This window comes from Lepidochelys kempii, chromosome 2 (genome assembly GCF_965140285.1).
Source record: "Lepidochelys kempii isolate rLepKem1 chromosome 2, rLepKem1.hap1, whole genome shotgun sequence".
Lineage (NCBI taxonomy): Eukaryota > Metazoa > Chordata > Testudines > Cheloniidae > Lepidochelys > Lepidochelys kempii.
In genome coordinates, this window is record NC_136381.1 from 85,974,724 (window position 1) to 85,997,679 (window position 22,956).

A 22,956-nucleotide genomic window follows, 5' to 3' on the forward strand; every position below is an offset into this window, starting at 1 on the left:
CATTGGACGCTGTACTTCTTAGGCTCTCTATGCCTTGGTCTGAAGTAAGCATTGATTAGTTTTTAATACTTAGGCAGATATTGTATTTCCTCAACGTTTTAATATCTCTATAACTGAGAGCCAATGTTCTGATGCACCTCAGTTTCACCATTCCTACTGAAAGAAAGTTGGCATAGATCTCCACAATAAATCCACAATTTAAGGCAAGTGGACAGGCTGAATCCCTACCCAGTTAAAACACAGCACACAGGCCGGTACGGGCAGATTTTCAAAGGTATTTAGTAGGGCTGTCAATTAATCGCAGTTAACTCACGCGATTAATTAAAAAAATTAATTGCAATTAATCGCACTTATGACAATAGAATACCAATTGAAATGTATTAAATATTTTGAATGTTTTTCTACATTTTCAATATTGATTTCAATTACAATACAGAATACAAAATGTACAGTGCTCATTTGATATTTTTTATTACAATAATTACAATATATGCACTGTAAAAATGATAAAAGAAATAGTAAAAAGAACAGGAGTTTCTAACAACTAACAAATTTATTTGAGCATAAGCTTTCGTGAGCTACAGCTCACTTCATGCGGATTTGTTAGTCTCTAAGGCACAAGGTGCCACAAGTACTCCTTTTCTTTTTGCGAATACAGACTAACATGGCTGCTACTCTGAAAAGAAACAGTATTTTTCAATTCATCTCTGAATTGAAGTACTGAAGTGCACTCTCTTTATCGTGAAAGTGTAACATACGAATGTAGATTTTTTTTGGTTACATAACTGCTCTCAAAAACAAAACAGTGTAAAACTTTAGAGCCTACAAGTCCACTCAGTCCTACTTCTTATTCTGCCAATCGCTAAGACAAACAAGTTTGTTTACATTATTGGGAGATACTGCTGCCTGCTTCTTATTTTCCATATAACCTGAAAGTGAGAACAGGCATTCACATGGCACTTTTGTAGCCAGCTTTGCCAGGTATTTACATGCCAGATATACTAAACATTTGTATGCCCCTTCATGCTTCAGCCACCGTTCCAGAGAACATTCTTCCATGCTGATGGTGTTCATTAATAAAAATAATGCCTCAATTAAATTTGTGACTGTACTCCTTGGGGAAGAATTGTATGTCTCCTGCTCTCTTGCCTAAATTCTGCATATATTTCATGTTATAGCAGTCTCAGATGATGACCCAGCACATGTTCGTTTTAAGAACTTCCACAGCATTTTTGACAAAACAAAAGGTACCGATGTGAGATTTCTAAAAAATAGCTACAGCACTCCACCCAAGGTTTAAGAATCTAAAGTGCCATCCAAAATCTGAGAGGGACACTCTGATGTGGAAACTACAGAACCCAAACCACCAAAAAAGAAAATCAACCTTCTGCTGGTGGCATCTGACTCAGATGATGAAAATGAACATGCATCATTCCGCATTTCTTTGGATCATTATCAAGCAGAATCCATCTTCAGCATGGAAGCATGTTCTCTACAATGCTAGTTGAAGCATGAAGGGATATGAATCTTTAGCACATCTGGCATGTAAATATCTTGCCAAGCCAGCTACAACAGTGCCATACAAATGCCTGTTCTCACTTTCTGGTGACATTGTAAGCAAGAAGCACGCAGCATTATTGTAATAGCTGTGTTAGTCTGTATTCACAAAAAGAAAAGGAGTACTTGTGGCACCTTAGAGACTAACAAATTTATTTGAGCATAAGCTTTTGTGAGCTATAGCTCACTTCATCGGATGAGACGTTCCCCTCTGGTGTTATCTGGACCGGTGATCTGCTAGGCCTCTCCAATCCTTGGCTCTAGGAACTAGCCTTACCCTGCTCTGCTGTGAGAACCCCCACTCCTGGGCTGTTCACGCACCGCCTCTGGCATGTAAGTTGCTCCCAGCTAATTGCAAGCAAACGACACTAGCCAATATCTCCGGTCTCAGAAACAACCCTAGGAAACGCCATCTTGCAGTGTCCAGTTATGCCCACTGGACGCTGCAAATATGAGTTTGTCAATTTAACAAAAAAATTGATATGTAACAGGCTTGTTATCCCAACGGGAGCCTCTGATACACTTCAAACCAAACGCACTGCTTCAGGTAGAAATAACAAACTAATTTATTAGCTATAAAGATAGATTTTAAGTGATTATAAGACAAAGCATAATATAATTGCTGCGCAAAAGTCAACATGGTTTCTGTAAAGGGAGATCATGTCTTACTAATCTATTCGAGTTCTTTGAGGGGGTCAACAAACATGTGGACAAGGAGCATCCAGTGGACATAGTGTACTTAGATTTCCAGAAAGACTTTGACAAGGTCTATCACCAAGGGCTCTTACGTAAATTAAATTGTCCTGGGATAAGAGGGAAGATTCTTTCATAGAATGAGAACTGGTTAAAAGACAAGGAACAAAGGGGAGGAATAAATAGTAAATTTTCAGAATGGAGAGGGGTAATAGTGGTGTTCCCCAAGGGTCAGTCCTAGGACCAATCCTATTCAATTTATTCATAAATGATTTGGAGAAAGGGGTAAACAGTGAGGTGGCAAAGTTTGCAGATGATACTAAACTGCTCAAGATAGTTAAGTCCAAAGCAGACTGTGAAGAACTTCAAAAAGATCTCACAAAACTAAGTGATTGGGCAACAAAATGGCAAATAAAATTTAATATGAATAAATGTAAAGTAATACACATTGGAAAAAATAACCCCAACTATACATACAATATGATGGGGGGCTAATTTAGCGACAACTAATCAGGAGAAAGATCTTGAAGTCATCGTGGATAGTTCTCTGAAGACGTCCACACAGTGTGCAGCGGAAGTCAAAAAAGCAAATGGGATGTTAGGAATCATTAAAAAAGGGATAGAGAATAAGATGGAGAATATCTTATTGCCCTTATATAAATCCATGGTATGCCCACATCTTGAATATCGCCTACAGATGTGGTCCCCTCATCTCAAAAAAGATATACTGGCATTAGAAAAGGTTCAGAAAAGGGCAATTAAAATTATTAGGGGTTTGGAACGGGTCCCATATGAGGAGAGATTAAAGAGGCTAGGACTTTTCAACTTGGAAAAGAGGAGATTAAGGGGGGATATGATAGAGGTATATAAAATCATGAGTGGTGTGGAGAAAGTGAATAAGGAAAAGTTATTTACTTGTTCCCATAATATAAGAACTAGGGGCCACCAAATGAAATTAATAGGTAGCACGTTTAAAACAAATAAAAGGAAGTTCTTCTTCACTCAGCGCACAGTTGACCTGTGGGACTCCTTGCCTGAGGAGGTTGTGAAGGCTAGGACTATAACAGGGTTTAAAAGAGAACTGGATAAATTCATGGAGGTTATGTCCATCAATGGTTATTAGCCAGGATGGGTAAGGAATGGTGTCCTTAGCCTCTGTTTGTCAGAGGATGGAGATGGATGGCAGGAGAGAGACCACTAGATCATTACCTGTTAGGTTCACTCCCTCTGGGGCACCTGGCATTTGCCACTGTCAGTAGACAGGATACTGGGCTGGATGGACCTTTGGTCTGACCCAGTATGGCCATTCTTATGTTCTTACAAGTCAGATTTGATCAAATGAAATTAAAACAAAATGCATTCTAAGCTGATCTTAACACTTTCAATGTCCTTACAAACTTAGATGATTCTCACCACAGGCTGGCTGGTTACTTTTTAGTCAGGCTCTCTCCTTTGATCAGCACTTCATTCGCGTGGTGGTGGTGGTGGTGGTGGTGTCTGTATATGTAGGTGGAAGAGAGAGAGCATGGCAAAATGTCTCTCCCTTTAAGGGGTTGACTCCCTTGAGACGCTAACAGATTCTTTTGTTGCTGCCTAAGCCAGTGTCCATTGTTCCTGTGAGGCTGGGCTTGGTTTGTCCCATCCATGCCCCGACGTCGTGTGAACTGCTTCTCTGTTCTTGGAGAGTTTTTGCATGGGCTTGCTTTAAGCCATGAGGATACATTTTCAGCCTCATAACTACATACATGAAATTATAACCTATAACCTTACTATAACAACCATGCTCCGTGCATCATGAGCGTTCCAAATTAAACAACATAGCACAAACTTAACATAAACACGCAACATAACAAACTTTGCATTGGATACCACACAGTCATTTTATAAAGATGAACATAGTGGTGTAGGGTGTTCCCCCAAGGTACAGAGTGTCAGAATTATCTCCTGCAAATTGTAACCAATCTTGTTTGTCTGAGTGATTGGCTGACCAAGAAGTAGGACTGAGTGGACTTGGTGGCTCTAAAGTTTTACATTGTTTTATTTTTGAATTCAGTTTTTTTTGTACATAAGTCTACATTTGTAAGTTCAACTTTCATGATAAAGAGATTGCTCTACAATACTTGTATGAGGTGAATTGAAAAATAATTTTTTTTTGTTTTTTACAGTGCAAATATTTGCAATAAAAATAAATATAAAGTGAGCACTGTACACTTTGTACTCTGTGTTGTAATTGAAATTAATATCTTTGAAAATGTAGTAAACATCCAAAAATATTTAAAATAAATGGCATTCTATTGTTGTTTAATAGTGTGATTAATCACGATTGATTTTTTTAATTGTTTGATAGCCCTAGTATTTAGACATCATGGGGGACTTTCAAAAGAGCCTAAGCAGGTAGGGACCTAAATTCCATTTAGCTCCCCTTGAAGCCAATGAGGGAATCTACTTGGGTGCTTTTGAAAATTTAAATAGACACTGATCTGCACCTTTAATTGCCTAAATATCTCACCTCGTTTCTGGGATTTGGCTTTTTTATAATCCCCCCGCAAAAAAAAAAAAAAAAAAAAAAAAAAACACACCCAGCATAAACCTCAACATAAGCTTCCACATCAAGCTGGACTGTTTCTAGAATTTCCAGCTTGACCCAAACAGATCCTCTCACCATTTTTATGGTATATTCTTCCTGCCAGCCTAACTCTGCGGTAATTGCCCTGAAACTTAACGCAGGGTTTTCCCATCTGAGCCTAGGGTTACCCAACAGAAGAGTAACACATTGCTATGCAGAGTCTTACAATCTGCCACCCTATTAAATGTGTACAAAATGTATGCAGCAAATACACTGCTTTTGTTAAACCAAAGTTACTTTAAAAAAAAACAATAAATACTGGAAATTACCTTGAAGCAAGTCTGTAGCTTTTCCTGTGCAGTCAAACAATGAGAAGGACTTCCCTTTTACCTCTTGCTTAGTGGCTCAAATTCAGCTTAGGTTGGTTCTGACCATCTGATAGCTGTTGAGATGGTGAGTGTTTTTATGATGACACCACTACAAACTGTCAAAACTCTCATCAAGAAGGGTAAGCTGAATAGGCATGAAGACTGAACTACCTTCTCATGCCTAGTAGTGTCCTCTCCAGATATTTTAGTGTCCAGTACTGGTTGCCAGTCACCTTTCTTGAATACTAACCTTTCTTGAATACTAACATTCACTTTTTTTTTAAATAATACAATTCCACTGTTTCAACTGCTCCACTTCACTGCTTTTTAAGTTTTAAAAGTATGCATGATCATATACTGTTTTTCCACACGACGTCTGCCTCACTGATTGCACAAGATGGATGGTGTTCTCTGAATAGGTAGTTATTCACTTTTTTTTTTATCCTCATCATTCAACATGTGGCTCTAGGCCTTATTTACTGCACACCATCCAAACCGTGGACTTAATGCAGAATTATTAATTTCCTCAGTCTTTTAGGGTGCTTGTCACTGTAGTATGAGAATGCACAACAAATATGAAAATATCTTCACACCATCCCTGTGAAGAACCCCAGAACCTCTGAACCCCAGAACCCCATTTACAGATTATTACCCCCATTTTACAGATGGGACACTGAGGCACAGAAAAATTAAGTCCGTAATTGTCAAAACTGTCCACTAATTTTGGGTCACCATCTTGAGATGCTGAGGTCCTTTTACTTAGTATGTTTGTAGCACTTTATATGTTCAAAGCACAGCTCCCACTGACTACAACTGCAGTTATGAACATTCAGCTTTTCTGAAAATCAGGCTCCAGATGTCTTAAATTGGTCACCCAGAAAATGAGGAACACAGAAGACAACTTGAAAACTTTGGTTGAAGTGATTTGTCCAGCATTACACAGGAAACTCCATGGCAGAGGCAGGGATGGATTCCACTTCCCCGGACAACATTCAACTGCCTTAACTGCACAACCATTTTTGTCATCCTGCATTCCCCTGGCTTAGTCACTACACATTTTTCAATTTGTGCAACAAATGAAGCCTGGGTCCTAAAGACAGTAGCCTTAGTCACTAAATAACTTCACATTCATTCCTTGAGAACTGTTCATCCTGTGCACGAATAAGGCAGAGGTCCTGTGGAAAAAGACAGCATTTTTAATTCCATGAATACATCCTACCACAATGCATATGCTCAAAGGGGCCAACTTAAGGTTGCTGGGAAACCTTAATTCTGGCATTTCCTAACTGGATTGCTTGCCTTTGTAACCTTAACACTTAGCGTAGCTCTCTTTTGTAATAAATATAAAACCCCCAGCCATTTCAAAATAAGATTAACTATTTAAATTGTCAGCTAAAAACAAGAAGCAATTAGAGATAATCTCTCTTCTATGGTCTTTATCAGCAATGACAAAATTGGGTCTAGTTCCCTGAAATGCCTTTGAAAATCCCAAGCTAATGTGCTTCCATTCCATAAGTATCATTTTCTAAAGAAAAAAAAAAAACTTAGCCTGCCAAAGCAATGACTCCTAATTTATAAATGTCAAAAGATGGTTTAGTAGTCTTATAACAGATCTGAAACACCTAGATTCTCTTGAACTACAAGTTCAAATCTCAACAGGTTTAACTCAGCTCATCATCTTTCCTTCCAAGCTAAGATGAATAATATCTAGTTTACAGGTTGGTCTTTTGGGCAGCTCCTAAAAACAGACTCCTATATGTTGATTTTCATGATATGTAGTTCAAGCTCCAAATGCATTTTTGAATACAACTGCTGTGACTGTGCTTGCAAATCTGGTACTTGCATGAGCCATTTACATTTCTAAGTGGCAAAACTACATTCAGTCATGGAAAACATATACAAATGCATCGGAACTGCACAAATGTAAATGGACCTCTGGCTCCACTTCATGGCAAACTGATTGAAAAGACTGCATATAATTGGAGGTTTATCCCTCTTCCTACTATTGTGAAATGCTGATGGTTTCCTTGACAGCTGTCTTCCATTGAAGACTTGGATACATTTCAGTAATAAAGCGTTTCCTGCATGTATATCACTGGTAAAACACATCGGGATAAGCAGAATGAAAGACTTTTTCAAAAAAGCTCTTATTGTTTTGATACAATTATCTTAAGTTTATGGTTCACAGACAATTCTGCACTTAAGGATATGTGAAAAACAAGGGACAACAGAAGTATCAAAAGAAAAAATTACTAAAAAAAAAAAATCCCACACAGATACACCTCTACCCCGATATAACGCAACCCGATACAACGCGACCCAATATAACACGAATTCAGATATAACACGGTAAACACAGGGGGAGGGATAGCTCAGTGGGGGGGGAGGGATAGCTCAGTGGTTTGAGCATTGGCCTGCTAAACCCAGGGTTGTGAGTTCAATCCTTGAGGGGGCCATTTAGGGATCGGGGGGAAAAATTGGGGATTGGCCCTGCTTTGAGCAGGGGGTTGGACTAGATGACCTCCTGAGGTCCCTTCCAACCCTGATATTCTATGATTCTATGATTCTATTCTATGAAAGCAGCACTCTGGGGGGTGGGGCTGCACGTTCCAGTGGATCAGCGCGTCAGCGTGTCTGGCTCCGACATGTTGCTGCATGTTAAGGGTGCCGGGCCGAGGCCAAGAGGTTGGATAAGGGGCAGAAGGTCTTGGAGGGTGGTCAGTGGGGGTTGGATGGTTCGGTGGTTCTGGGGGCGGGGCAGTCAGGGGACGGGGGTGTTGGATAGGGTGTGGGAGTCCTGGGGGGCCTGTCGGGGGGCAGGGGTGTGGATAGGGGTCGAGGCAGTCAGGGGTTGGGGGGTTCGGTTTAGTCCTGGGGGTGATTAGGGATGGGGGGGATCTCTTGAGGGGGCGGTCAGGGGTCAAGGAGCAGGGGGCCTTTTGGGAACGGATGGGGTTTTGGGAGGGGTGGTTAGGGGCAGGGGGTCTCTGGAGGGGGTAGTCAGGGGACAAGGAGCAGGGGGGGTTGGATGGGTCGGGGGTTCTGAGGGGTCAGTCCGGAGGCAGGAAGTGACTATTAACGGAAATGTTCAAGGCCAAAGCAAGTTCAATATAACACGGTTTCACCTATAACGCAGTAAGATTTTTTTGGCTCCCAAGGACCGGGTTATATAGGGGTAGAGGTGTACCAACAATTCACTTCTCTCTACATCATCATTCAGGTGCCTGGCTATGCAACGACAGACATGAGAAGAAAATATAAGAATCAGAGACATTCATGAAACAACTTTTAAGATAATGTTTACATATTCCTTTCATCAGACTATTAGTTAACCTCAAAACTTTTCTGGACAGCAATTTTCTGTGAAATTTCGTACTAGACAGTCTTATAAATGAGATGGAATAAGGTCTTATCCTGATAACTTCTCTGTTTGGAGTAAAAGGGACATCGCCAAGTTTCTAATGGTTTTTAGGATACAAAGCTGAGCCTACTTGAATTCCATTGTCAAAAATGGATGCTGAAGATATAAAACTAAACAGAATTATGTTGTTTAATATCACTGATAACAATTTTAATTAATTTTGACTTAGACAGTTGCTTACCTTTGCCAGAGAATTTAGACTTTCAAACACCAAAGCAGTGGTAAGATTCCAGAAAGAACAAAGATTCCTCCAGCTCTAGGTGACGGAGCATGCTTTCCCCAATTTCCCATCAGCTCCTCAATCTTGGCTGGACTGAGCCTCAGATCAAACTTGCTATCGTTTATGTCTCAGTTTTGCTCAGACACTAAGACAGATACCTGTATCTTCTGCACTGGATAATACAGAGAAAAGCTACCTATCAGCAGCACACTGCAAGCACATCAAGCCGTTTCCTCAGTCCTCACTAATTTTGAAACAACTTCATAGGTGCACACTGATCTTCAGCATTGTCATTTTTCAGCAATGACTATAAGCTAGCACTGATAGAGAAAAAAATTTCTGCAAACCCACCAGCGTTTTGAGCAAATTCACATCTTCCAGGGTATGCTCAGATTCGACAAGAGAGGAAAAGGCAGACGTTGGTGGTGTTATGAGGAGTGCATTCTTCCGTGTTTACCATCTTGGACAGGCCTTCCATGAGAAACCACTTTCTAACTAAAAATCAGCCTTTTTCCCCCTTCAGAAATGTGTGTCAATTCTAACTCTCTCCAAAGCTTATTTAATTTAAACTGATAGCAATGAACTCTGTGTGAGCCAATTAGCTAGCTACATGTTTGTCTTTTATTTGCAGACAATTACTGGTTAGGAAAAAAGAAAAAAACTTCCACCATACAGAAGATCGATACCTCAATAAAAGCACAGGGATGAACTGATGTGACTATGTTAGTGTCTGCTTGGCTGAAACAAAGAATTTTATATAATTTTATCCTATTATAAAACTGCAACATTTCATTAATGGTACAATGAATGTGTTTCTCGTCGGGTCTATTACATGGTTTTCATGTATTTTACTTACAGTAGGAGTTATTCGACATAAGAGTATTTATTTAAATTATTTCATATAACAATTATGTCTACGGTCCATTCTGTCCAAATTCACCTCTTATGCTTTATTTCATTAAACTTGCATTCCCCCTTTTGGTATTCATAAATTTGTTGCTATGACGAGAAAATGGTTTCACATTTTGCAGATACCTCTTGGGGAGCCAACTATGTATTGCCATTGAGTGCAGCTCTAATCTGAAAAGTGGCACTAGAAACAGCATAGTGAAGTTCAACATTTATTGTCACATAAGGATTTCCATTTCAAATTCGCTAAGGTTAGAAGTAAAAAAAGCATGGGTTTTCCCCTCAGCCACCAGCCCTGCAAACCAGCCATGGAAATTCAGATCAAGTTGGACTCTTCATCTGGTCCATCACCAGCCCTGCAGGACAAACTATTCACTCAGCCACACCTATGCAACCCATTTGCATTCAGTCAGTTTGCTTAAATGTAGCTGAGCAGACCTCAGTACACATCTGGACGTGAAGGAATAGAATCCAGCTCACTCTCGCCACATGGTGTAGGCTTTTAAGTACTAATAGGAGTAAAAAGCAGCAAGAATTAATTTTTGTCCTTAGAGTAAGCATGAACCCAAATTCTCAAAAGAGCAGACCTGTTATGATACTGCATTGTTACATATTTATGTTTCAGGGTACAAAATTGCTTTATGGCGGGTCATGTTGACAAATCTCATTTTAGGACAAACAAGTGGAACCGTTATGAAACTTTGTACTGGAAGACCAGAGATAACATACAGCTTCCAGATCAGCATGGAACACTAGACTAGTGTTTGTCAAGAAATGAGAACACTGGATCCACATCAGTGTGGATATGGCTCCACCACAGCCTAGTTTCCATGCCTAGTTTCCTAGGTAGAGCTGACAGAGATCCTTTCAGCATAGTGGTTCACAGGCACCCTTCATACATGCTGCGATCTGACCCAGCCATCCTCACTAAAGGTTAATTTGAGTCTTCCAGGGTTTTGCATGGGAGTGGGACAAATAGTGCAGCTTCAACTTTCTCCTCATTAAAAACCTTTTAAATTAGTGTGAGCAATCTTCTTTTTGTCTGAAGGCTTGGACTCAAGTCTGAAAAAAGCAAAATCCACTGTGTATTTTTATACAGCATTTTTTTCATTTGTCTAGGTCTCACTAAGATTCTACCTTTACCTTATAGCTCAGCAACTTTAAAAATAATTGTTTTTCTATCCATTCATTCAAAATTGGTCCTATTATTGGTACTACTGTTGTGACACGATAAGCTTTTCAAGTTGAATAGGGTCTTGTTAGATTTAAATCTAATAATTCAGAAACCAGCAGCTCCATAAACAATTTCAAATCATCTTCACTATCTAAAAGCCCAAGTAATCTCATATTTTTAGTCTGTGTTGGGCTCTACTTTGTGGCTAAGGATTTTATTCTCCTTTGTAAGTGCACTAACAGTTTGAGATAAAAAAAATCCATTTTCTAATCCCCTTTTTTTAAAAAATAGTCATTGTCCACTTTGAAGGTTTTGTTGTTGACCACATCTACCCAATGTTATTACACTTTGCCTCACAGAATCCAATCCTCCAGCCATGACGGCAACTGTAACATGTATGCTTTGAAATTTTCTGTTAATTTATTCAATAATGCCTTTAAATGGTTCTTTTGAGGATTTAGTTGCAGGAGATGTGGCTGAATGTCAGAAGAAGACAGCAGAGTTTTTACATTCAGTTTTGTTTCTATGTCAGATGATCTTCTCTTTGGGTTCAGGCATTTCAGGTTCAGTGGCTCTGTGCAAGTTTCTGGTACCGTTACTCATGCTCACTACTATCCACGCCCACAAGTAGCCAACATTTTCAAAATCAGGTGCCTAAAGTTAGGTTCCCATGTCCCATATTGGGTAACTAAGCAACAGCCTGATTTTTGAAAGTGCTGAGCGTCAACAACTCCCACTGAAGTCACAGCATAATATGAGATCAACAAAAGTGTTTTCTTTCTTCTCAATATAGTATTTACCCCTTTGAGAGGACACATGGATATGCAGAAGGTACGCCTTACCATAATCTGCCTTCATTCAATGGGAAAACAAGATTTACCAGCTGGAAACCAAGCTCTTTTACTAAGAGCAATAGCCCTTCCTCAAACCCCAGTAATGTTGTTGTCTTAATACAGAAATCCAGCGTCTACTGAAAACTGTTAAATAAAATTTGGGGGGGGGGGGAGAGTGTTTGTTTGTTTTTTTTAAAAGGACTAGGAAAGAATATTAACAATGACTTCAGCTGTGGACTAGCCTCTCTCAACTCAAATGAAAAAATAGAACGTAATAGATCTTATAGCTCAAGCACTGCAAGATGTGCTACATGCCTCAAAAATAGGAAGGAGGCGTGGTCCATGGACTGAAGAACAGGTACTCTAACTTCATCGTGACACATCTAGTGAGTTGTAACCTGATAAAAAAGACTGTGAGAAAGAGAAGAGGGTGGGCAAAGGTAGCAGTAGTCAGGTCATAAAATTAGTCAGGAGAGCATGTATGCATGAGGCACTTATTTTTGGTTACTTACCTATGCCCCCTCTAGCTTCTCACGGATAACAGAGGAAGTGGAAGAGAAAAGGGCATTTTTAGGAGGGATTTGAATGTGGTGAGGAGGGAGATTGTTGGCAAACAGGTTTGGGAAGAGTGAAGTGTGAATGGTAATACGGAAAAAGGCATGAAATGCATGTGAGAGACAGATGCAAGAAAGAGACATTGAGACTATGGGGAGTGGAGGAAAAACAACATGGGGAGATCTGCTCAGAGTCAAGAAGCAGGCAGTACTGCACAGCGGTCATTCCTTTTCCTACCTTTCAGTATGCAAAGAAAGCCATATTCTACCACTTCATGTCTTACACTAGTGTTTGTTTCTGTTGTGCATTGTATAAATGACCTTGAATTCTGCCCCAAGAGAATGATATTTTATCCCTCAACTATTTACCATTAAGTATATATATTCACCACAGTAGCATATTAGTAAACTAGAGAGTAATTCAGTTGAACTGGCTCCCCAAAAGCAGATTAAGGAATCCTAAATTGCCTTGGATGATTTGTCTCTGAAATCTATTTGCAATCAGTGGTATTGCACAGCAGACAACAATTGGACTAAAGAATTCATAGACTCTTGAGCATGGATTAGAGGAAATTGTTCCTGTTTCTCTCTGAAGTGTGGGAATATATAAATATTGGTGACATTGATAGTCTAGTAAAAAAGTAGAATCCGAACCCAATCTGAGCTATCATGTATTTTCACTCATACCTGAATTGTCTTCCTGTAACTAAGAGTACAACCTCAATTTCTTTGTATTCTTAACAAGCCTCTCAACTTTACAACTGTAGCTGATAACTGCTTCACTATTACTATTACATCTAGGACTGTAAAAACAAAACATATTAGTGCCTAATAACTTTGTTTATGATCCAATATCTTCCTCCTTGAACACAGGAACACAGATTATCTCAGTCTGCCAACAGAGGCAAACAACGGCCAGAACCGTCACATAATCTCCCGTGACGTGAGTTGAGAAACACACTAAATTAGCTGTGTGGAATGATTGAATCACTACAGCTGAGTGATCAAATGCCATTCCAGAGCGGGCATCATAGCTCACTCCACTAATGAGACTTTTCTGCTTTAGTGAATCTGTTAGTTTGATTTTCTTTTCTGGCACTATTCAAGTGCTGGAACTGAGCTCACCTAAGAAAGGGAGACCAAAACGGTTTACTTAATTCTCGTAAGTAAAAGAAAAGAAAATGTAAATACTCCGAATACTGGTGCCAAGAGGACTCCCTTCACTCACATTTTCAGCAGCCTCTAAGTTGTCACAGTAAAGAGGATGATTTGCTCTTAAACCAAAAATAACTGCTTTTGGGAAACTACTTTGCCAAACCACCTCTATCAGTTTTAACAGCCACTAAGCAACTAGCACATTCTGTTGCTTAAAAGTGACAGAGAAAGCATCTAGAAGTGCTACACAGCTTCTAGAAAAAAACCCAAGATCCCCTTCATCCAAATTCTAAAAATTTCACTTGCTAGTAGCCATTATAGATAGTCAACAACCTAATAATGCTCTGTAATAATCTTTAAGTCAACTTCAAAAAAGTGTCTAGGGTGCCCAACCTGATGTACTTTAAGGAGGCCTGACTTTCAGTCATCCTCTGAATACCCTAACCTTTAAAAGGTAACTTGGTTTCAGGATGGCCAATGTGAGTCACTCGAAGTCCCTTATCACTTTTGAAAATCTTAGCTAACATCTATGTACACACATACCTCACAGCTGTCACTCAGGAAACATAGTAATTTCCTTTGTACTTTGAACATTATAAAGGTATTTCAGATACCACTATCTTAGAGAGGCAAGGTGGGAGAGTTAATATTTTTTTTTAGGGACAAGATTTTGAGCTTACACAGAACTCTTCTTTGGGTCAGGGAAATGTACCTATATGGCGTATTATATGGTAATTAGGAAAAATGTTGCCAATGTAATGCTTACCACTGTAATAATAACACATATATAGGTTCTCCACTGCACTGATCCACAGTTATAGATGCCCAAAGGGAGACCCTCTGGGCATTAATAAAGAAGACAAGTGTACCTCATTTGGGAGCATCGGACAAGGAAGACATAATATAGCAAATAATCAAATGGTATAATGCTCCTAGTTTGCTATAGAAAGTAAGAAGGATTTTTTAATCTTTATTAAGACACGTTTGTGATTTTCTATTACTGCTGGCCCTGTAAGATACACTTCCAGAAACAATTTAAAGCATCAATTTTACCAGATTTTTAAACACCCAGTTAAAAAATGTTTCTATTTCATTATGTTCCTAAAGCAGGAGACTACTTCATTAAGGAAGCAGGAAGACAGGTTTCACAACTAAAGCAGGGCATCTATGGCCACAGTGGAGTTGCAGAGTTTAATATATTTTCATAAATCACTCCTTTAACTCATGAATAGAGATGGACTGCTCAAAATTTGATCCAGGTCACAAACCTTAGTGAAACTGGGCCAAGTTTTAAGTCTGCAATGAAACTAGAAACCAGCCAAGTTTCATGTGATTTTGGGGTTTGTTACAAAAAGGTCACCCACTTCAAATAATGCTTTCTAGCACAATGGATATGGAGCCAGGTTCTGTAAGGAACAGAAATGGTACTAAAACATGGAACCATGACAGTAACTCCAAACGAGCCTTAATAGAACTGTGCTACTAGGTGAGTAGCAGCCAGTTAACCTGACAAGGAATTGGAATTGTTCATCGAGAGCATGCTAAAGACAGCAATTTGTACAGTCAGAGCTCAGCTTTTGTTTTAATTGGGCATGACACTTTCTGTATACTTACTGCTGATGGAGAGCTCTTTAGTGTGGTAATACCTAAGAAGCCCTGCTAAATTTAATTTCAATTTCCATTTGACACCAGCTAAAATAGCAGCTTGTCATTCACCATTTAATAGCCATGACACTCCATATTTCAAAAAGTCATACAAGCTTTTAAATTTGGTTTCTGAAACTATTTTAGTAAAACTCACAAGACAGACCATATTAAACTAATTGGAATAAAGTGCCCTTGAGATGTAAATGGAAAATTTAATGTTTTAGTATACAACAGCTAAAAAAGTTATGCAATCAAAAGCCCAATCCTGCAAATACTTATGCATATGAGTGACTTTTCTCATATGAGTTGAGTTTTTTTTCAGTAGGACAACTCACATTAGTAAAGTTAGGTCACTAAGTGTCCACAGGTTCCAGCATAAAACGTGTCCCTACTGAGCTCCTAACTACTCAATTAACCGAGGGCGCATCCTTTTTTCTGCTACATTTTCATGTGTGTTCCTCACTGTGGGGAGCTATTGTTACTCTTTTGTGTCTGAATGTTAATAAACATTTCCGAACAAATGCCCAATAGTACTGAGAGAGAGCGAGAAATAATTTTTTGCCAGAGATTTATTTCCCCCAAATAGGAGTAATTTTGCATTAGAAATCAAATACAAACCCACAGATATCTCACTTCCTTACTCTGCCTTAATTTTATGTTCATTGTAAGTCTGATTTTTTTAAAGCATTCTGAAGTGTAATGTTTGACGGTTTGGATGTCAGTAGCGCAATTTTGAGAAGCAGTTTTGCTGCTGTCATAATGATACTGCAGCTTTGTAGTGAAATATTAAAAAGAGTTGGGTGTGCTTTTTTTTAAGAAAAGGAAGCTGGAAATATATTCACAAAAAGAAAAGGAGGACTTGTGGCACCTTAGAGACTAACCAATTTTATTTGAGCATGAGCTTTCCTGAGCTACAGCTCACTTCATTGGATCCGCTATATTGATTTACATCAGCTGAGGATCCAGCAGTCTTATCACTGAATCCAGTGGAAGCAGTATTAGGCCCTTATGTTGCAATGAGAATTGTTTTTAGTGTTCAGAATTTTTCATTCCCACAAACATACCTTACTTACCTTTTTCCAAAGAGAAAAGGAATACTAGTGGCACCTTAGAATAGATTTCCACTCCATACGGCTAAATGCAGTGCTTTGCATAATGACAGGTTTCACAGTAGTAGCTAGTACTCCTTTTCTTTTTGCAAATACAGACTAACACGGCTGCTACTCTGAAACCTACAGTATTGTGAAGAACCATCCATTAGGCGGACACTACCAAATTGTATCCCACTTGCAAGGCTGAACAGAAGCCACCAGAGAGCAAATATCAGTGTGTATTTATCCTCCCTGCCCCCTAGATTCTTACTGTGACTTCCCAAAGACGAGAAACATTCACCTTAGGACACTTTCCAATTTTTGTTTTTAATAAGCAGGGAAAATATTTTATTTAATTTCCAGTGGATGTTTTACAAGAGGCCCTATGCCAATCATTCCCACAATAGGCTCTGGGTGATTTTAGTCCTGTATTTACAAACACAGAGAGAATGAAAGAACCAAACAGCCAAGTGACAAACACATTATAAAAACTATATAAAATTACATCAAAGAAGTGACAAAATGGCATAATGCACATGCTGTACAACCATACAATATACTTTATCTTGCCCTTTGGACCCCAGAGACAAAATGTGTCACTGTATTCTCTTAACACATGAGAAAATGAATGAAAAGGAAGTTAAAAGGAAGCCCAGAATAATAAGTACAAGCAGACTTGCCACAACGGGCCAGAAGCCAGGAATTCCCTTATTCTGGTTCTAGACATGGTAGGGAGACATCAAGAAATATGGTTGGCAGAGACATGAGACAGGAAAAGCGACATCACCCCCACCACCACAGACGCACAGGGAAAAGAGACTGGTTAGCTCAGGGGCAGTGATCCCATAAAGAGATACTTCTCAAGAAAGTATGTGTGCCAAGAGATACCCAGAAACTGGTTCTGCTTCTCAGTCCATCAGACAGACTTGTGGAAAACAGAAATGATGTCTGTGGCTGTGCCTGTTCAAGCCTGTTCAAGCTTGTGTAGTTTATTAACTTACCAGATAGCGCTGTCTGAAGGGCGACCTATATGCTCCCCTCTGCTATGCAACATGGAACATAGTAAAAACCTCTTTACTGCTATGAAAATGGGTGGGAACTTATGGAGAGGAAATGGAGATAGTTCACATAAAAACAACAACATCTAACTTTCCCATTCAGTTGCTGAGCGATAAGCATCTGATACGTTCTAGTGGTTCTACTAGGATCTACTCTATGTCTACATAAAGTGCACTTTACAAGACTTGGAAAAAATAAATTCCATTCCCTGATGGGATTTACTTTGTTCATCTCACTGAGGACAAAGAATCAAGCATGCCACCTGAGAAATCTGTAAAGAATTCTAAGCAAAATCGAGGAGAATGAGAAAATGGCCTGTAGCATTCACTAAGCACTCAGAGCTGCAACTGAAGTCAATGGTAGCTGTGCTTCAAATATAAAAAGTATGATACAAAATTAAGCACACTATATAAAAATAAGGCCCTAGATATCTAAAGTTGGGCACACAAAATTTACAGGACACTTTTGACCTATCTGTGCCTCACTTTGCTATGCACAAAATGCGGATAATACCCCCACTCACTTTACAGGGGGTAGTGTGAAACCTAATGTTTGTGAAAAACTCAAATACTGTAAAGGCATCTGATCCTACTCAAGGTAGGGGCTAAAATGTTCCAGCTATTTCCGAGAATGAGGCAAGAGAAAAATTTATTATTTTACCCATGTTAAACAATTCTTATAAATGTTTCATTAAGAATCTCTGGTGCCTCCATCCTTTAAAGCAGGGTCTTGAAATTTGGTGGGGAAACTGTCCTGGCATCAGAGATGTGCCTTTTGCCATCCCTAGCAAAATCCACCAAAAGTTAGCCCTCCAAAAAATAATCCGTTTTCCTGTGCTCTGTCGGTTAGTGTTTGGCAGCTAAATCCTCCAAAGAGTCTTTCGGCACTGGGCATGATCCAGTGCAGGGCTACAGGGAAAATCCCTGCAATTGCTCCTCCTAGTTGCCAGGGGCTGCTGTGGAGTTGTGACACAAAACAGAGAGCATGGAGGCTCTCTCCTGCGCTCTCAGTGGTCCCACAACAGGTGCCCATGGAGAAGAAGGAACAACCAGATTGACTTGGATGCTGGGGAAAGTAGGGCAGAGGTGAGGAGATGCACTGAATGAGGCAACGGGTATCATAACGCATACATACAAGGGGGCAGTATTAGGGTTACACTGGCAAACTTAATTAGGGCATTTCCTAACTTTTGAGTGTTTGACTTTGTAACCTTAACCTAAACATATATGGCTTTCTGTTGGACAGAGTAATAACTATAGCGCAGTAGTACCCAAACTTTTCCAGTGTCACTCACACACCCCCTTACCAGTAATGGAATCTGTCCACACACACCCTCCATTTCTGCACAGCTAAGGCTTTGTCAACAGAGGAGCTTGGTCTGAAGGCGGAGCTGGAGGCGGAACTGGGAATGGGGGAGGAGCTGGGGCTGGAGCTGCCCTAGGGGCAGAGCGGAGCTGCTGCTGGGGCTGGAGCAGGGGGCAGAGCGGAGCTGCGGCTGGGGGCAGAGCAGAGCTGCGGCTGGGGGCAGAGCAGAGCTGCGGCTGGGGGCAGAGCGGAGCTAGGTGGTTCTCCCTCCCCACTCCCATAGGGGCTGTCCTGGGCCCCACCACATACCTCCCCAAATGTTCCTCTGCACCCCTCTAGGTGGGTGCATCCCACAGTTTCTGGACCACTGCTATAGCATGTTGAAAAAACATACCTAAGGATCAAAATTTTCAAACAAGGGTACATAAAGTTAGGAATATATATCTTTATTTACGTACATAAAAAAAAGTTTTCTGAGATGCTTGCCTTTGCAGCTCCTAATGATATCAAAAGGAGTTGTGTGTAAACAGCACCTCTTAAAAAAAATCAGACCTCTTGTTAGGTGCCTAAATATAGATGTTTGAAAATTTTGGCCAAGAATTTTACGGAAATATTTTAGTATGATTTGCAGTCTCTCTTAATATAGGGTATAAAAATTTTAAAACAGCAGAATGAAAAGCTAACGTAGGCTACAAAAAATGGGGAAAATATTTACTAAAATAACTGATGTTAAACAGTATATTACATATATCAAGCACAGAGGGGAAAATAAATGGAAAGGTATGCCTCAGACCACCAGGGCAGACTGGGAACTCAAACTAAGATACTTAGAACCAGCCTTCACACAGTGAGATGGTAGGTTTACCCACCAAATTGGCTGAAAGGATATGAGCTTTGAAATGAGTGAGTAAAAGATAATTTTGCAAAGAGCTTTCCATATATTTCAAAGATAAGAACTGACCCTGATGATGACGACAACACTGCCAATTCCTAGTAATTTAATCAGTTGAGGACTAGTTGCATGCAGTGATCAGGATTTATACAATTTCAACAATGGTAAGAGGTAATTAGTTAGAAAGAATAATCAACATACTCAGAAGCCTTGACCTCCACTATATCATCATCTTTGGCTGTCATACTTTTCTAAAAACTTGCTTGGCAGGAAGACACAACGTGAATATTAAAGTTTAAGGAGCACATATTTTAAAGGACATTAAATTCCAAAAAAAAACAAACCCAGGAGTACTTGTGGCATCTTAGAGACGAACAAATTTATTTGAGCATAAGCTTTCGTGGGCTACAGCCAGCCCATGAAAGCTTATGCTCAAATAAATTTGTTCGTCTCTAAGGTGCCACAAGTACTCCTGTTCTTTTTGCGGATACAGACTAACACAGCTGCTAATCTGAAACCTGTCATTAACTTCCAAGTCTTCCCCAGGTGAGTTATGGAGATGGATCTTGATGTGCAAGCAACTTCTCTGTATGGCAAAAGGATATGCAGCTTGCTTATCACCACACAGAACATCAAAATAAGTATCTGTGTCTCACCTTCTGCATGAGGACTTGCCTAACCACATTTGTGTATATTTTAAACAGAACAATCTCAAGTAAGGTGCCAGTCCTGAAAACATTTCAGTGCATGATTTAACTTTAAGCACATGAATAATTCTATTGATTTCAATGGCACTACTTGCATGTTTAAATATATACATACTGTATGTGAATTGTCTGCAGGACTGCGGCCATAAGTGGATCACTTTACATTTTATTAATTAACAAAGAAGCACCATCTGTTAGAAAGAAGTGGACAAGAAGAGATTGTTTCCATAGCACTGAATGCAAAATATATCCTCCACACAGCCTGCCTATGCCAACAAATCTGATTCTCCCACTGCAAACAGTTGCTATTATTCATTATTTTATAGCATCCAAAAAGGTAGCATGCACTTCAGAGAAAATAACAAAAAAACAAGAGAGTATTCAAAGAGCTTGCAGTCTAAATTACACTCCTGACACAACAAACAATGGTGACAAACAGTCGGTGGGGAAAGGGTACAGACAGACATGGTCTACAGCAGCATGATCATGTGGCAACAGGGTATAGACAGGCGCACATCTTGGTGGGTCAGGCGGTTAGTTATTTTAATATATACCCTAATCAATAATTTTGAATCTATAAAAATATTGAATTACTTATTGTGGGCTCTACAGAAGAGATGACATGTACCACAGTTTGGCCAGAGTACATGGTGAGCCAACTATTCACAATATTGCATACCAGAAAGTAACATGTAGGTATACCACACTCAGCTCTATTTTCAAGCCTCAGTACAGGTACTTAGACACACAAGAATCTTCATACGTGGGGCAAGTTCATGCCTAATTAGTTCCACACCTTGTAAAAAAATGGAGGCAGTGTAGAAACTCAGAATCCAGACAGGCAAATAAAATCCACTATGAAAATTTGCATTGGCAAATCAATTTCTACTATGCCTGCTTTAAATGACTGAACTCCATGACTATGAAAAATTAGAGTGACTAATATTTAACAAAACACAAATAAGATGACTGGATTCACCAGTTACAAAGATACCTGGATTTGGATTAGCAGATGCTATGTCCTTACGAGATTCAAGAGACCAGATCACCTGGGAACAAACTGATCCATACATATACAAATTTCTAGACATTCCCAGAGCCCACAGAGGAAGGGAGCAAGTGTACCTAAAGGTATGACACACTGTACTGTTGATATTTGCAAGCATCTTAGAAATCAACGTATAAAATCATTCTTCACATATGCTTCAAAAATCATACCGTAACTTTCAGGCAAGAGGTCTATTTAACAGCAAAAATTTAGAGATGCTTTCTACAGAGAACAACTTCCCGTAAGATTTGAACTTGCAACTGTGAGACAGAATAATCTGCATTAATTCGATCAATTCTAGGATACAGAGAAGATCCAAATGATAACTGGTTGAATCTCAAACTGGAAAATATTTCATGATCTGAAAATAATTTCTTTCCTTAAATACTTGTGGTAATTCAAATGTAATGTTTTGGGTTATGAAATATAATTCCACTAGCAATTATGCATAACACACTATTATTGAATTAATTGGTCTGGTTCATTATTGAATCATATATCCTTTAGGAGCTATTTGGAGACAGAGAAGGTGAAAGCATCATTTACTGAACATGCCAAAAATGGTTGGGTTTTCCCCATATATTGGTAATTCAGAGCATATAGGTTGTGGTTTTGTACGGTCATTTACCTTATCATGCATCTAAGTACACCAACCTCATACTGTAAAACAGAATAAGGAATTTTCTTTCTGGATTACCGGATATCATTACATCAGTTGTTATGAAGTCATTTTTACCTGATTTTTTCCAAAGTTCACAGATCTGGTTCTTGAACCTGCTTCATCAATTTGGGTTCTTTCATGAATACAACATCAATATCTAGGACGAATCTATCATTTTAAGAGGGAAAAAGTAGGTTTTAAAAAAGACCTTATAAAATACTTATCCTACAGTAAATCTAGTTCAGTGGTTCTCAAATTTTTGTACTGGTGACCCCTTTCACATAGCAAGCCTCTGAGTGTGACCCCCCGCCCCCATAAACTAAAAACACTTTTTTATATATTGAACACCATTATAAATTCTGGAGGCAAAGCGGGGTTTTGGGTGGAGGCTGACAACTCACAAGCCCCCAAGTAATAACCTTGGAACCCCCTGAGGGGTCCCGACCCCCAGTTTGAGAACCGCTGCTCTAGTTCTTCAAAGATGTGCAGTCCACACAGATTCCACTCTTGGTGTGCATGCACTCCATGCATCTGAGATCAGACTGCACCCTGGGAGCCTTTGTGACTTCCACAGCTGAGGGTAGAAGTGGTGGAGAATCATCAACTGCAGCTCAGTTCCTCCACCCATAAGAATCCCATGTCTCATGACTCCTATTAGCAGGGATCGAGGGTGGGTTGTGGAATCAAATAACTACAGTTACAGTAGGGTAAGTAACCGTATTTTCTTCTTTAAGTGACTGTCCACACAGATTCCACTCTTGGTGACTTGTAGGCAGTATCCTTTCTTGAAGATGGGTAAAGAGTCCTACTGTAATACTGACTGGACTGCTCTATCAAAGCTTGCATCTGATTTAAAGGCCTGCAGCAACACACAGTGAGTGGGGAATGTATAGATCAAACTCCATGTTGCTGCCCTACAAATCTCCCTCAGGGAGTTCAGAAAGGTCAGTTGAAAGAGGTGACAGAAGTGATTTGAGTTCTAGTCTAATGAGCTCTAATAAATACAGGTAGATCTTTCTTCACAAGAATATGGCAGGTAAATACCATTCTGAAACTACTTGTACAGTCTTTGTGAGGATACTGGCTGACCCCTTGT

The 22,956-nt window shown here is 39.5% G+C and overlaps 1 protein-coding gene across 6 annotated transcripts in view; it reads right to left on the minus strand.

Moving 5' to 3' along the window:
• DLGAP1 (DLG associated protein 1) overlaps nt 1-22,956 on the minus strand; it is a 634,214-nt gene that overhangs the window by 425,324 nt on the left and 185,934 nt on the right. Inside the window, exon 2 of one of the 6 annotated variants that reach the window (XM_073331537.2) lies at nt 21,936-22,028. The exons of 4 other annotated variants lie outside the window; for them this stretch is intronic. The gene's annotated coding sequence lies outside the window, so the exon portion shown is untranslated. Of the gene's footprint in view, nt 1-5,145; nt 6,357-21,935; nt 22,029-22,956 lie in introns of those variants that run through there. One more of the 6 variants, XM_078851564.1, reaches the window with a different exon arrangement.